Genomic DNA, 15,698 nt, shown 5'->3' with positions numbered 1-15,698 from the left:
CACACACGAAAATTTTATATTATTTTAGGAAAATAGAATTGATATGTGCACACACAAAAAAACTCGCTCACACACAAAAACTTACACACACACACAAACAAAAACTAAAATATAATACTATATTCTAAAAAATCTAAATTCTTAAGTAAAAGTAAACTAAACAATAACTCTAACTAAAACTCTAACGTAAAACATCAAATTCTTAACTAAAATTAAATTAAACTAAACTAGAAATCTAAATAAAACTCTAAGCTAAGACTCTAAGCTAAAAACTCTAAACTTTTAACTAAAACTAAAATAAACTAAAACTTCAACAAAAACTCTAATCTAAAAACTCTAAACTCTTAAATAAAAATAAAATATAACTCTAACTTAAAATCATAGTTAAAAAAATCAAACTCTTAGCTAAAATTAAACTAAACTAGAACTCTAAAAAAAAAAACTCTAAGATAAATTTCTAAAATATTAACTAAAACTAAACTAAACTAAAAATCAAATTAAAACTCTAAGATAAGACTCTAAGTTAAAACACCAAACTATTAACTAAAACTAAACTAAAACTATAACTTAAACTCAAATGTAAAAAAATCAAACTCTTAAATAAAATAAAATAACCTAGAAATATAACAAAAAAACTCTAATATAAGACTAATCTAAGACTCTAAACTCTAAAATAAAATTACACTAAAATAGAACTCTAACAAAACAACTAAGCTAAGACAATAAGTTAAAGTAATAGGTTACTAACTAAAACTAAACTAGAATTTGATCAAAAACTCAATGGTACTACTCTATGCAAACACCTCCCAACTCTTAACTAAAACTAAACTAAACTATACCTCTATATAGAACACAAATGTGAGACTTCAAAATATTAACCAAAAATAAAATAAACTAGAAACTTCACAAAAACTCTAAGCTAAGACTCTAAGATAAAACTCTAAACTCTTAACTAAAACTAAACTAAACTAGAACTTCAATAAAAACTCTAAGCTAAATACTCGAAGCTCTTAACTAAAACTAAACAAAAACTCTAACTGAAACTCAAAGGTAAAACATCAAACTCTTAACTAAAATTAAAGTAAACTAGAACTCTAACAAAAAGCGGCGCATCCCCTGCGGCGCATCCCTGCGGCACATCCCTGCGGCGCATCCCTGCGAGGCATCCCTGTGGCACATACCTGCGGCGCATTCCTGCGGCGCACCCCTGCGGCACCGGCGCATCCCTGCGGCGCATCCCCCGACCCGCGGCGCATCCCCATGCGGCGCATTCCTGGCCCGCGGCGCTTCTCGGGCCCGGGGGACCTTTGAGGACCGGGGGGAGGGCCTCTGGGGTCCGGGGGGCCCTTTGGGGGTCCGGGGGGGCCCTTTGAGGACCGGGGGGAGGGCCTTTGAGGGTCTGAGGAGGGCCTTTGGGTGGTTGGGGATCTTTGGGAGCTGGGGGGACCTTTGAGTACCGTGGGCTTCCTTCGGGGTTGGGGTGGGGGATCGGAACCCTTTGGGGTTGGGGTAGAGGACCTCACAACACTGTTCAAATGGAACTTGTGTATTATAACGACCACACTCAAATTCTCTTCTAAAACCTTTCCTAAAATCTTCTTTTAAAATGTCTCTAACTGTTTCGCCGAAATATTTCCCTAAAATGTCTAAAACGGTTTCGCTCAAATAACCCCTAAACGTAATTTCAGCGTGTTCCTTTTGTTTTTGGCATCTCTGCACTAACGCATTTCAAATTAATAAGAAACCTGATTCCCGCGCTAAAACAATTCATCGCTAAGATGTTTCTTGGAGAACTGTGTCCATGGCGTTTGGTTATTAATATCTTTTGGAGTTCGACCAAAAGAGTTGTTTCCGAGGCAAAGACATTAATGACTTGGATCTATTCCTGGAGAAATGTTGACAGTACCTGTCAGACATTATTAAACTTTGCCTGGAAACAATTTGATTAATGACTGACAGCAAAAGTGTTCCAAATTCCCAATCGCTTTAATTAACCACGTGTTCTCCCTAATGACTCTATGCACATGGCCAAAACAACAACAACAACAACATCAACACCTTTGGAAATTTAGGTCATTGACCCCATTAACCACGTGTTCTCCCCAGGGACTCTATGCCCATATATGGTGTGGGGTTCGGAGTCTATGCTTATATATGGTGTGGGGTTCGGAGTAGCGCCCCCCTCTCTACTGACAAAAAACCTCACAAGAAATAAAAATAATAGAAGCACACAAAAAAGACAGAAAATAAACTTATAATAAGTCTACAGAGGGGCAAAAAACCTCACAAGAAATAAAAATAATAGATCCAATGAACAGAGAAACATTACATGAAGTAATAAAAATAATCTCACCCAACGAATGTCATTATTAATCACCGTAACTAGTCAATCTTAGCCCACTGTGAAGACGGAGACTTTTTACACTCGAGCCATAATTTACTCCCTTTTTGTTTAATACGCGTAAGATGAACCGAACCCGAATCACGCATGTCCTTTCCCTTAGACAATAGCTCATTCCGTAGGAAATTTAGCTTAGGTGGGAGATCAGTGCAAATCCGAATCCCACTACCCTTCAACTTATTCACCTCACTAAGAATCGCCTGAATGCTATGATCTGTGTCTAGCGATATAAAAACAGGGGCCGGTCGAACACTAGTTTTCCTACTAGTGATGTTTGAACTGCTATTTCTCGCAAGACGATAACACTTGGTGAGAGAAATGTCCTCGGTAACTTGCAATTTGTCAGAAAGAAGAGACTTTACGTTGCTAGTCACTGATTGATTATGCTTTTCAGTAGGCAGACCATGAACAATCAAACTCAACTTTCTTTCTCTCACTTCGATGTCCAGAAGCTTACTCTCCAAATCGTTATTCCGCAATTTTTCTTGCTCTAGATCATTTCGAAGCTTTTTAGATTCCTCTCGTAGATTCGCATTTTCAGCTGATATTTGCCTAACTTCATCTTGAAGGGAAATTATTGAGACAGAAAAACTTTTCTGCTCTGCTAATATTTTATCCAGCCACGCCTGAATCCGTTTCATTCCTTCATCAAATCCTCTATGAAAATTCTCCCAGAAATATATTTCCTGTGGGCAATTCTCCCTGGAAGACTCTTCTTACTTTCACTTGAATTATTTTATTATTAATTTCTGTTCGTTTCACAAATCATGCCAAAAATACCGTCCCTCCTCCGATTTTTTTATGGAAATCTATACCCCTACCATGGGTGCCCATAGGATGAATTTTAGGGGTGGGGGGCCCTAAGCAAAAATAGCGCTGCCTAAGCAAAGAGCGGTGTGGGCACAATATATTTTTTATTTTTTAGGCCAGGGCACTTCTTATAGAAAGTAATGTCATAGAGACTCTAAAAAGAGCTCTCCCCCTCCCCCATGTCAATCACTTCCCAGAACACTTCCAATAAAAATTTCGAGATAATTATTTTGTTTGACGCAGTTTAAAAGTCCAGATATTATGTCTTTGAGGATGAGATCCCCCCCCACAGTCCTCAGGGCAAGGGTTGTAAACTACACCCCGAGGGCATATAAGGTTTTTATGGAAACGCTGGTCGTATAAACTTCGGAGGGGGCTCATTGGATTGGAAATCGGAAGTTTAAGTGCCATTTTTAAGAGTCAAACTTATGAGAGGGCAGCTATATCCCACCCCGCCCACGTCATATTTTCCCCAAATGCATCCGATAGAAATGTTGAGATAGCCTTGTGTTCAAAAATAGTCCAAAGATCTCATAACACTGCCTTTGGGGTTGACCCAGAGTAGGAGGGTAAGGGTTGTAAGTTATGCCCCAGGGGAATGTAAGCTTTTATGAAGGGGTGGTCGTGTGAACTTTAGAGGAGGTTCATTTGATTGGAAATGTATAGTTCCAGTTCCATTTTAAGAGTCAAGCGTGATGGAGAGAAAATATCCCCCTCCCCTTCCCTGATATCCTCTTTTCCCCAAACACAGCTGATCGAAATTGTGAGATAGCCATTCAGTAACCAATAGTCCAAATAGAATATAACAATGTCTTCGGTAATCTAATGTAAGAAATACTTAGGCGGTTGTGAACTAAATAAAAACAAACTATGAGCATGTGGATTTTCAGAAAGGTGACAAAGCAATATCTCAAGAACAACTTATATTATTAAGTTAGACCTTTAAGAGTAAGTTGTGTGGGATTTTAAACTAGCCAGAAGGCACTATGTGTATATTTTAAATACTACAATTGCAGTTACTGTAACTAATGACGCTAAGAGTATTTAGGTGAAACTTTTAGGAATTATTTACGGGAAGTTGCAATTAAACGAAAAAACTGTATGCATGCAGGTTTTCAAAAAGGCATATAAGCAATATCATAGGCAGCACCACTCTATAGTAGCTAGAAAATTCTATTGAAAAATTTAAAAAGGTAATTCGATTCAAAATAGAAAGTTCTAGTGTCCTTTCTTAGAGTAAAAAGAGATTGGAGGGCAATCAGCCCGTCTCTCGAGCCATGCGTAAATAATCCTCTGATCAACACTACACAAGATAATTGAATCCATTTTCGAAGATATTTAAGGACTGATATGCTCCTATTTAGTTAGTCTCTATAGTAAACATATGCAAACAGATCGTACTAACAAAGTTACAAAATGGGATAGGAAAGTAGTAAAACTAGAGTTTTTTTTTTAACTTGCTATAAGTTATCCATAAAGAAACAGATATATGGATAATATGAAAAATTATAAAAATATCAATTTACTAATATTTTCTAAATTATAAGTGATATTTCGAATATCTTTTTCCGAAATATGTGCAACAGATTGACACCCTTTCCCATTTTTACCCATTCTTTCTTTATTTATTCCATTCTCAATAACACACATATTTGAGAGACCTCTAAGACTAAATATCCGCGGCAAAACTTGAAGTACCATTCCTTCTAAATGGTTAGATACCCAGACCCTGAACATAGCCCCCTGATAGCTATTGACTCAGGGTAGCAAATGAAATATACGAAACAATACTAGTAGAAAGATGAACCACACAACGAAATGATTGCCAGGAAATGAAATACTATCCAGGGGCATAATTTTCTATGGAGCAGGGGGTAACTCCAAGACCTTGGTTTGCCCCCCCCCCCAGACCCGATTTTGCCCCCCCCCCCCAGCTGAAATTTAGTTTCTTCAAAAATCTTATTAAAACTTAGATAAGCCTGCATAATTTAAGCATCAACGGAAGAGGATCAGTTTTCTTTACTATATATTTACCTTTATAGTACTATAAAGTATCTTTATAGTACTATATAGTACTTTCATGGTACCAAATGGTTCATTTTTCAGTTTTTACTGTCATTTTCACTTGATTTGGGAAAATTGGCTTCGACTTTGTATTGCTTTTTCTGTTCTTTTACACATATGAAGTGAATTCGGCTCTATTAGAGCCTGTAATAGCCTTTTGAAAATTAATATTATCTTATCTTTCACTTCTAGCTGGTATCAAATTAAAAAAAGGGGACGTGGTCAAAAGCAAGAAAAAAACGAGCTACAAACATATGGCATCAAACAGTTTAAGAAGGATTAGCTTTTTTTTTGAAGGCGTAGTTGTTTTTGGGAATCAACAGATTGTTAATGTTCGAATTTTTACGCAAGAAAAGCTTTGTCAAATTTATAGTCTGACTCATTTATTTTCACGGTTCAGGACGCAACATGGACACAAATCTGATACTGCCCGTAAAATTTCATAATTCTGTAACAACCAAAACAGTAAACTCAAAAATTGCAGTTTTCAGGTATGGATAGACCTGAAACGGGCATGGGGGGGGCAATTTTTTTTTATTTTGATGCCCTTGGTATATTAAGCAAACTGTGGTCAGAGACTCACTAGATAGACCATCACTAAGTGAAATCTTAGCACTAAGATCTTACATCTTATGGCGTTCTTTTGCAAACGTCTTTCATCATTATACTCTGATCAGCAGTCTGAGATCAATGATGAATAGATGATCAAAGTTCTCTTATTATTGTTCTATATGTTCGAAAGATGACGTCTTTCACGCTTTTTGCTAACATGACTAAGCTGTAAGATCTTAGAACAAAGATGAGTTGAAAGAACGGAAATCTTACAGAAAGATGTAAGATCTTAGTGCAAAAGAACGGGCCTACTATCTTGGTAGGATTAGATTGAATGTCAGCCGAAATTATTACAGGTTTTGTCCAAGCTTTAATGCTGAACAAATTTCAGTTCCATAGCCTTTCAGCTCAGTGCTGCCAGTTGCTTGGTTTAAAGTTGCGTCACCTAAAAGTGAAAATACGCCGAAAGCTCTATTTTTATAGTGAAAATGCGGCGAATGAACGATTTCCCCCTCAAAAATGCGCCGATTTGAAAAATTCAATGCGCAACCACCCCAAAAAAGCATCAAAATAGCACAAATGCGCCCCACCTGGGCACTTTGTTTTAGATTAGCGCACAACTGCTAATTTAATGTGTCTTTCACGCATATGACAGAAAAATCATCAATCAATTTTAGGTTGAGATTGAACTTTTGCAAGATACGAAGTTCAGAACTTTAAATGACCACCTTGGTATGGCATTGAGTCTGTCATAAAAAAAAAGAAAAATCATTGTGAGAAACGTAACCGAAGAGGATTGTGATTTAGACTTTGGCTGAGCCTATCAAAATCACACCCCCTTTAACTGAAATTTTGGCACCCATTGATACTCCACATTACGTTGCCGCATGACTTGAATTATGCCAATGTCATGAATGAATGACTTGAATGAATGCCCATATCAAAACAATACAATTAGTAAAAATAATCTCTTACCTACGTTGCCCATATCAAATTAATACAATTTTTTTTTTATTCAGCCGAACCAAATGAATTATAAATTCATTAAACTTATTATAAATTGAATCATGAAACCTAGTTTAATTTTATTTTCCCGATAAACCAAATCATAATGCATGAATTATGGATGAGATTGTCTCTATGTAGAAAGGGAATTAATTATACTAGGAAGTACGTTGCTGCCTATCAAGTAGAGGACGAGGAGAATATACAAAATCAAACCTTTTCAAGCAATAAGGAATTAAAAGCCTTTTTATGTAGGTATACTCAGTACTTTTTTTAGATCTGTGTACAAATTCAGCCGAATATTATGACAAACTTACAATTTTAGTCACTCAAAACGAAAATTTCAAGTGCCCTGCTATCCCCTCTATCTCCACCCCCATATTTAAAATATAGGCATGTTGTGCCTGTTTTGATTCAGAATAAATTGGGAATTATTCAGAGAATGGTCCTGAATAAGTGAATAATTAAGATCCCCCGTATAATTCACAGCACCATGGCAACGTGTGCGCAAACAAAGTGAGGAATAGAAGAAACATTTTTTCAAAATGTTTTTTTAGGAACTTGAGGAAAATCGTTCAAATTCAGACCTGGAAAGCCTTTTATTTTTTCCGGATATTGGAACTTTAATTTGATTGACTTTATGTGGCAAGGGAATTAATTACACTAGGAAGTTTGTTGCTGCCTATAAAATACAAGACGGGAAGAACATATACAATCAAACGTTTTTAAGCATCAAGGGATTGAAAGCCTTTTCATGTAGATGTACTCAATGCTTTGAATCAATGTACAATTGCATCTGCATGACATGAAAGATTTACAATTTTATTCATTCAACAACAATATCTGTTTATCTGATGACTTAGCTCATTCAAGAGCGAAAAGTTAATTGAATGAGCGATGAGAAACAAGAATTTCAATTGCTCCACAACAGATTAACTCGATTTTACAAAATAAAAAAGTAGCATTTAATGCTGAGTGAACTCATCATATCTTGTTTTATCTCGTTGTAATCACGGACATTTATAAAACGAAAAAATTTAGCAACTTTTTATAAACATAGAGGCTTACAGCCTAAATTGAAAAGAAGGTATGGGAAGATCTTTCAAGAGACTGGCAAAAGAGAGCCTCATTCTTTCACTTGTAGGACTAGCCAGGAGGTTAGAGGGTTAGAACCATCCGGTCTTCAGGAGTTGGGACTGATTTTTCACACGAAATATTACAATTACAAATACTGACAGCATTGGTAAATACTTGACCACTTGTTTTTACGATTATATTGACTTTATCTTTTGAAATTCACAAGTTTTTTCTTATCTATTATCACTCTTAATAGACAGATTTAATGAAAATAAATTCAAGAACTGAGAAGTAGGAGGTCTACCTTTGGACAATACCCTTTGCAATATGGTTGCTTAGAGGGTGACAGCTCCCCACTTATTACACAAATATTTGGACTGTGAAATACAGATTTGTGATTCCCCAAAAGAAACTTGGCTACTTGTTTAGAATCCAGTAAACAAACGGGAAAGACCGCATCGAAATCTCAAAGATGCTATATGAAAAACAGGTTTTCGCTGCCTAGTGAGGTACTGCTTACTTCGTGACAAAGATTTAAACTTTAGTTTTTTGGGGGTTGAAGGGGCAAAAAAGGTACCTAGGTTAGGTTAGGTATACATGCTATGCTTTACCTCTACCCCCCCCCCTAATGTGCAAATATATAGCCCAAATTTTTTTCTGGACTATTATATTTTCATACTATTTTGTTTTATTCCATTAGCATTGAAATCTCCCCATTATCATTGAAATCTCCATCAAACCCTTTTCAGCATTGAAATCTTCTGCATTTTTACTCTAGTAAATTTGATGTTTCTACAATGGTGTTTTCCTAGTGAAGTTAAATTTCCCTCCTATTTCAGGACCTGGTACATTCCTTATCGACTTTGACGGTATTAAATATTTGCTTAAAATGTTATTTTTTAAGCGCGTATATTTCAGTTTGAGTATTTTTACTATCTATTCTTTTTCTAAAAGAAATTATTTCAATTAAGACTCAGTACATTATCTCAAAAGTTTTCAAGAAGCTATTCATGAACCAATGACTGCTTGACCGCAATCAAATAAATTAACAATGATAAAAACTAGATATTTATTGTCAAGAAAAGAAAAAAAGAAAAACATTACGCAAACAAAATCCAAAAGGCATAAAGAAAGAAAATAGATTACAAAACGACATTTTACAGTCGTCCGTGTCGAAGGTACTACTGATGGATTTAATCTTAGGACAAAGCTATAAGAACTACCTTCGTATGTCTGTTTTCATGACCTATAAAATACAAACATAAAAGTTAGTCCTAATTTACCAAGGATTGCAGTTCTCCAGACATTTTCACAGACTAGTTCACGGAAGGTTCGGCATTAAAGCCCACTACGTCCTTCTATGACATTTTCAAATTGAAAACACCATAGCTATACTCGCCATTTTGTAATGTAATCATGAACTAAATTTTAATTCCTGAATTCACCGAGTTTTTCAGAAGTTGCTGAAGTACCCTAGGTATGATGAACTATGAATTAACGAATATTTTGAAATACCAAGAAGAGACATATTTAAAAAGAAAACGAGATCTTCAGCCATGAATTCCCACATTTTAACGAAGGGAAGGGGGTAGGTTCTTCCGACTAATCTTAGACTGGGAATATCTCACCACCACCACCCCCTCATTCTTTTTACAGGTACTTAAATAGCCCCCATCCAAAATTTTAAATATTATATCGGGATTTCAAAAATAAGAAGCCCGAATCTGTGCCAATATACACTTGAAGTTTGGGGTATCGTTCAACCCAGCAAAAGACGAACCAAGGTTCATAGTCACAAAAAATGTGTTTACAAAGAAACTGGCAGGTGAAAAAAGATTGCCATTTCTAGCTGATTCAGGAATGGTAACTATTATCTAAATTAGTCTTAATATTAAAATGTTGTTTTGAAAAAAAATAAGGGAATTTCAAGAAATAGCCTGAAACCCCCCTAAAAATGGCGTTAGATCGAAACAAAAAGTACACCATTGGACTCGCCTTGGTTGAAAAACCCATGCAGGAAACTACAGTACCCTGGCTTGAACAATAAGGGAAATAACTTTTTTGTACGGGTAGCACTGATGTGTCCTCTATTTTCCTTCTTTTCCTTCTCTGCTGCTATCAGGGCACTGGAACATCATGGAAAACTGTTTAAGGGCTCATTTCAAAGGAAATTGCTATATTTAGTGTTTTTTTTTGTAATTAACAAAACACAATTCAAATAAAATCCCTTTCACAATTACAAAGACACGATATTCAAATAAAATCATTTTCTTTTTTACAAAAACCGATCTTTGTATACAAGACGATAAATGGTATCATAATCGTAGGTTGCAACCATAAACGACGTTATAAAAAAACAACTAAATCATTACGTCATTTACAAAGACGTTAGTATTATCATAAAAGGCTGACAGGTCAAGTCAGTGATGAACGCTACCAAGAAAAGGTTAAGAGGTCTGCGAGGCTTTATTGAATATACTTTAAAGGGTGTCCTGAGTAACAGCGATGACAACTTAGTTCGTTCTTTACTTCTTCCTGCTCAGAAAAAACCTGAAGGTTTTTCCCTATGTTTAACATTTTTTATTGGAAGACCGTCATTCCAATACCATTTTTCTTTATTTTTGCATGGCATATACTTCTCAAGGACCATGCAGCTAGATTAAAAGAACCGATATTACATCCCAATCAAAAAATACAGCAGTAAACGGAACAGCAAAGAACAGTTGTAAGAAAAATTGTTGCAAAACAGGAATAAAAAAAAAATATTGTGTCCAAGCCTTTGGATGCAAAGACTGGTAAAATTGATACTAGAACAATCATTTACGTTTACCAAGAAAATAATCGGCATAAAAAAGCCACTTCTTTTGATGTATCTACTGTTAGCAAAATTCTGCTTTTTGAGCTTCGGTTACTTATTAGGCCAAGTCGTTCCTCAGTTACAGTTCATTATTACGAACTGTTTGAAACAACATACAAAATTTCACATTTTTACAACTCTAAAGTAGGCTTTTCTAAAATTCAAAAATTTATTGTGCGATTCCTTCCTTCTTGGTGTGTTTCCCCCTTTTCTAAGATCAGGCAAATTTTCTCAGACTTGTAAATTTCAGTGGATAACTTTAATCTTAATGAGTTTTACACATTTGGAATCAGCATAAAAAGCTAATTCCTTTGATGTATTAATTGTTATCAAAATTCCTTTTGTTTTTAGTTTTGGTTGATATTAACCCAGGCTGCTCCTTACTTTCATATTTGTTATTTTCAAAGTATCCAACAAACCTTAGCATCTTAGCGTTTCACGAGATGTAAAGACCTCAGAGGTTACAAGGATTACGACTGGAAAAGGTCAGGATCAGTTGTCGCATAAGTTACACCGGCTAACCCTGAAAAATGCAGGGTAACTGAGGATAATTACCGTCATATATAAAAAAAATAATCTTCTCAAACAGGGCAAAAATATGCAAAATTATATGTAGAGAACAAAAGGGACTGTAACTGTGAAATATGTGACACCTTCAGGGGTTTTTAAATAAGTTATGGCTAGAGCGGAATAAACGGGATTACTGTTGTTATTCAGCTAGTTCCCATAAGGGTTTCCGGTAAAAAGTTGCGGTTATAAGTATTTATTATTATCTTTTACAGATTGCATCCAGGGAAGTTAATATTAAGCGGATAAGGAATGCCCGAACGCACTCTGTGAGTCAGTAACAAAGGCCAATCACACTTTGTGAACGATATAAAATAATTGACTAAGCATGTAGAGATTAAAGGAGATATAGTATATGGCATCACTGAAATTCTTATAGCCAAATTGGCTGCTATATTTCTAAAGAGGATGCCCAAATTTATTTTCAAAATGACATTTGTAGCCAACCTTTTAAGCCCGACATCTTCTTTTAATTGGTTAGTTCTCCTTTTCTGTAGCTTACTTGGTTCTCAATACACTTAAAAAGGTATGTTTATGTACTAATACCCCCTTATCTCCTAAAATAACCTTTTATATCATTCCCAAAAATAGCTGGAAAAGGGAATTTATTATATTAAAATCGCTTTGCCATATTTTGACTGCTTGATTAAATTTATTTTCTAGTACAAACAATCAGTTGCTAAGAGCAAAAAACAAAATTTTACAACGTAATTTCACTTGTTGGCTCACCTGTAGAGCTCGTGTCGTGTTACTTATTACTTTCAAATTATCACAGCCAAAAATTTTGAATGTCCGACAATGTAGCTTAAGAGGACATTCAAAGAGTAAATAGATCTACAATTACTTATTAATTATTGAGGAATGTTTAATTATTATGGATTAAAAATTAGTTCGGTTAAAATTTACCCATCGAATGAGGGATCTTTTTGTACAATAACTTGTACAACTTTGTGACTTTGCAACTCTTTTATTTGAGGAATACTTAATCCTCATTATTTTGGCTAACAATGAATACTTTCGTTAAATTCCTTGGTAATTCACTCAAAGGTTTTAATGCTTAGAACTTCTAAAAGGGGCATTTCCCCCCAAAAAATAATCATCAAAACTAATGCATCCCAAATTTGTAATATAATATAGGCCTGTCTTTTCAAATTTAGAAATTGGACGCTACTGCCACAAGGGGGCATATTTACCAATACTAGCTACGTTATTCTCTGCCTACTTAAGACCAATGGCTGTCTAAATAACTTAAATTAGTTATTGAAAGCTTAGTCTTCGACATAGTAACCTGTAACAATTAATGTGAGACACCATACATGTACATTCTGCGGCTTGAAAAACAAGTGAGCTTTGATGCATACAAAAATGCCAAAAAGAAAATGTAACTATATTTGGCGCATGGACTGCAAAGGTGCGCCATGGAAAATTTTAGATTTTGGAAAGAAGGAGGAGGGGCTAAAACTTTGATCCATCTTTCAATCGAGGGATTCGTAAAGGGAGGGGGCTCAAATATAGCGAAGTAACTTGTAACTTAAGTTTGTGGCTTTAAAAAGTTTGTTTTGTAAACCACATCCCTTTGAAAGGAAGTGCAATTACCCCCTCCCAGAGTTAGCTCCAGGGAGCAATATTTGGCTCAAAAGTGGCACGGCGTTTTTTCCAATAACCTTTTTCTTCAACTTTACAATGAGGGGACACCAACTCTTTACAAGACTCATACGTAGCAACTTTAGCTTCATCATCCATTCCACTACGTTTTTTCGTCAGATTTGACTCGAGAGTGCTCCAAGGAGTAATATTTGGCTAAAAAGTGGCACACTGTTCTTTCCAACAATTTTTTTTTAACTTCATAATGAGGTAATATTAACTCTTTACAAGATTTACACATTTTATTTTTAGCTTCATCATCCATTCTACTAAATTTTTTTCTTGGTGTTGCGTCAAGAGTGCTCCAGGGAGTACTATTTGGATGAAAAGTGGCACACTGTTCTTTCCAACAATAATTTTTCAACTTCACATTGAGGGGATATCATCTCAACTTTAGCTTCATCATCCATTCCGCTACATTTTTTCCTCAAAGTTGCGTCAAGAGTGCTTCAGGGAGTACTATTTGGCTGAAAACTGGCACACTATTCTTTCCAACAATTTTTTTTTCAACTTCACAATGAGGTAGTATCAACTCTTTACAAGAGTTACACATCTCATTTTTAGCTTCATCTTCCATTCTAGTAAATTTCTTCCTCGGAGTTGCATTATTTGTTTGGTTTTTGTTAATTGATTTTTTTGCAGCATTTTCAAACAGTCGTTCACTGTCCACAGTAAAAGCAACATAATACGTGGTAATTCTGTTACCCTGGTCAATAGAATAATTTCTAAGCGACCATTCTTGAGAACAGCAATACACGAAAATGTTGTCCCAACATCAGTGCCAAGAACTATTCCAAGCTCCTTATCTCTTTCATGGGGTTTAGTAGCATCTACTGGATAGTAAATGCTGTCCAGTACAGCATCAACTGGACAGATTCTCTGCCTTTCTGTATAGAAATAGAAGACCTCAGCAAGCCGGGTTCATGCCCGGCAGATGGACAACTGAGCAAATCTTCACTATGTGCCAGTTGATGGAGAAAACGCGAATGTTTCACCAAAAAGTGTACATTGAATTTGTAGACTTTAACGCAGCCTTTGATTCTATAGATCACCGTTCGCTCTAGCTGGTACTAAAATCCACAGGCCTACCCTTTAAATCGAAAAGCTATATGATGGTACGGAAAGCTGCGTGCAAGTCCATTGAAGACGCAGCCCCACATTCTCAGTAAAGACAGGCGTCTGACAAGGTTGCACCACCGAGATTGTGTACTAACTAATGCTGACTTCGCTGACGATATAGCCTTAGTTGCAAACACCATCGAAAAAGTCACCGAAGCTCTCCATGTACTTTCAAAAGAAGCCTCGAAGGTTGGTCTGCGGATCAGAAATCCAAAGTTAAGCCCATCGAGCCCCCCCCCCCATCTAACTATTTACTGTAAAGGAAGTCAACATTGGGAGCAACTCAATAGATGCGGTTGAGGACTTCACTTACCTGGGATCCACACTGTCGAGGGACAACACGATCATAAAAGAGATCGAGTGAGATAGCGCTTTGGCTATCCTGAATAGCCAAAGCGTCATCTGTTGTTATTAGGCTGAATGGCATTTGGCAAAACCAAATATAGTCCGCCCTGCTAATTTCATATCTATAATGCTTCAGTCAGCGCCGTACTATTATATGGAGCAGACGTGGCCAGCCGAAAAATCTGTCCTTCACACCGTCGATATCGAGCAGACTAAACATTTTCGAAGAATCGAAGGTCTTCACTGGACTGACTCTGGTGCCAGCCAGACCCTCCTGTCAAGCTTTTTTTTCGACACCGCTTGCCCAAGCCACTGTTGGCTAGTATGGCCTCCTCCTTCATCTACCACATGACGCATAGCATGAGTTATGATGTGTTTGACAGAGTGGCCCTACCCTGCACAGATAGAAAAGTCCAAGAGGACGTCTCCCCCTACTAGGTGGAAAAACAAAGTCAAGGAACTCCTTGCCCAAGCCGACATCCCAGTGGAAGAAAACACAAGCCTAGCAAAGTGATAGGTAAATCTGGAGGCACCTGGCCTCATCGATCTCTACGCCATTCTGAGAGCGTAAGTCGAGTCAAGTAAGTCAAGGGTTTGCCCAATGTGAAACCAAAAAGATTTAAAAAAAAAGAGTAACTTCAAAATCTTCCTCATAACCATTTTTACAGCTTTTTTGACCTCTCTTAAGATCAAGCTTATGCATACGTGTGTCCTTCTTTGGAAAAACTGTTGTATATCTTTGAAAATGAATCAATTTTCAATCTTTCGTTTACTACACTTAAATCAATACATTTAAATCACAAAAAAATATTTTTGCTCTGAAAGCAATGTCTAAGTTTTCAGTCTAAAAAATTTATGATGAACCTTTTGAAGTTTTTTTGTTCTATTGTTATGTGTGTTAGGAAGAAAATAATTCGAGCTTATATTTATTGGTAATCAAACACGGCAAAAACTAGTTTCAAAAATTCTTTCCGAAAGCGAAGTGTATCAAAGAATCAAGAAGAGGACAAAAAATATTTGCTTATAATTGTCTACTATATACATTTGGTCATATATTTTATTGTTACAACTGATAAAGAGCATGATAAAGATGTAAAAAGTAGAACAGTCACGGCCCAGGGTCCTTTTTTTTATTTGAAAAATGTTTGGATGACGAGGAAGACAAGTCTGCAGAAGAAAACTAGAATATTGGAAGCTAAGGTAATGAGAGTGGTCAAGCATTGATCTGAAAAGTGGGCACTTCGAAAGGCAAAGAAA

The sequence above is a fragment of the Artemia sp. Qi Xiang Cuo genome, chromosome 20 (genome assembly GCF_049724085.1).
Source record: "Artemia sp. Qi Xiang Cuo chromosome 20, ASM4972408v1, whole genome shotgun sequence".
Taxonomy (NCBI): Eukaryota; Metazoa; Arthropoda; class Branchiopoda; order Anostraca; family Artemiidae; genus Artemia; species Artemia sp. Qi Xiang Cuo.
This window is presented reverse-complemented; position numbering follows the sequence as displayed.